General features: G+C 39.6%; 1 non-coding gene across 1 annotated transcript; it reads right to left on the bottom strand.

Moving 5' to 3' along the window:
* Positions 1 to 213: 213 nt before the first annotated feature.
* Positions 214 to 354, bottom strand: LOC135268237 (U4 spliceosomal RNA). The gene has a single exon (XR_010336513.1). It is a non-coding gene; the product is annotated as a U4 spliceosomal RNA (small nuclear RNA).
* Between the last annotated feature and the right edge of the window lie 444 nt (positions 355 to 798).

The raw sequence follows: 798 nt of genomic DNA, 5'->3' as shown, positions 1-798 counted from the left end.
GAACTCCTGACCTCAAGTGATCCACCCACCTTGGCTTCCCAAAGTGTTGAGTTACTGGTATGAGCCACTGCACCCAGCTTGAATACCAACTAAAATATTTTTTAAATTTTATTATATTTACATCTTCTTTTTAAAACTTTTATTATACTTACATCTTCTTCCCTAAAATCTTAACACATTCCAGCATTAATTCTTTTTTTTTTTTTAATTCAGTCTCTGTAGAGACTGTCAAAAATTGCCAGGGCCAACTATATTGCAAGTTGTCACGGCGGGGTATTGGGAAAAGTTTTCAATTAGCAATAATCGTGCCTCGGATAAGCCTCATTGACTACAATACTGCCACTGCGCAAAGCTTCCAGCATTAATTCTAAAGTCCAAAGTCTCATCTAAATATCATCTAAATCAGATATGAGTGAGACTTGCAGTACATTCATCCTGAGGCAAAATTCCTCTCCAGCTGTGAACCTGTGAAATCAGACAAGTTATAAACTTCCAGATACAATGGGTGGACAGCCATATGATAGACATTCCCATTCCAAAGGAGAGAAACTGGAAAGAAGAAAGAGATGATGATCCCAAGCAAGTCCAAAATCTAGCAAGACAAATTCTATTAAATTTTAATTCTCAAGAATTAAATGCTCTGCCTTTCAGACCCACCAGGAAGTCTGTTCCACATTTAGGAACTACTGGAGAAGTAGTCTCATCTTCACAGCTCTGCCCCACAGGGATTTACACCCTCAGGGCTCCACAGTATGGCACCACCCACAAGGCTTCAGTCAGAAGCTGTCTAGCCTCTTG

The sequence above is a fragment of the Aotus nancymaae genome, unplaced genomic scaffold (genome assembly GCF_030222135.1).
Source record: "Aotus nancymaae isolate 86718 unplaced genomic scaffold, 86718_ANA_hifiasm-v0.15.2.pri h1tg000039l, whole genome shotgun sequence".
Classification (NCBI taxonomy): domain Eukaryota; kingdom Metazoa; phylum Chordata; class Mammalia; order Primates; family Aotidae; genus Aotus; species Aotus nancymaae.
Note: the sequence above shows the minus strand (reverse complement) of the source record. Positions and strands in the feature narration are given on the sequence as shown.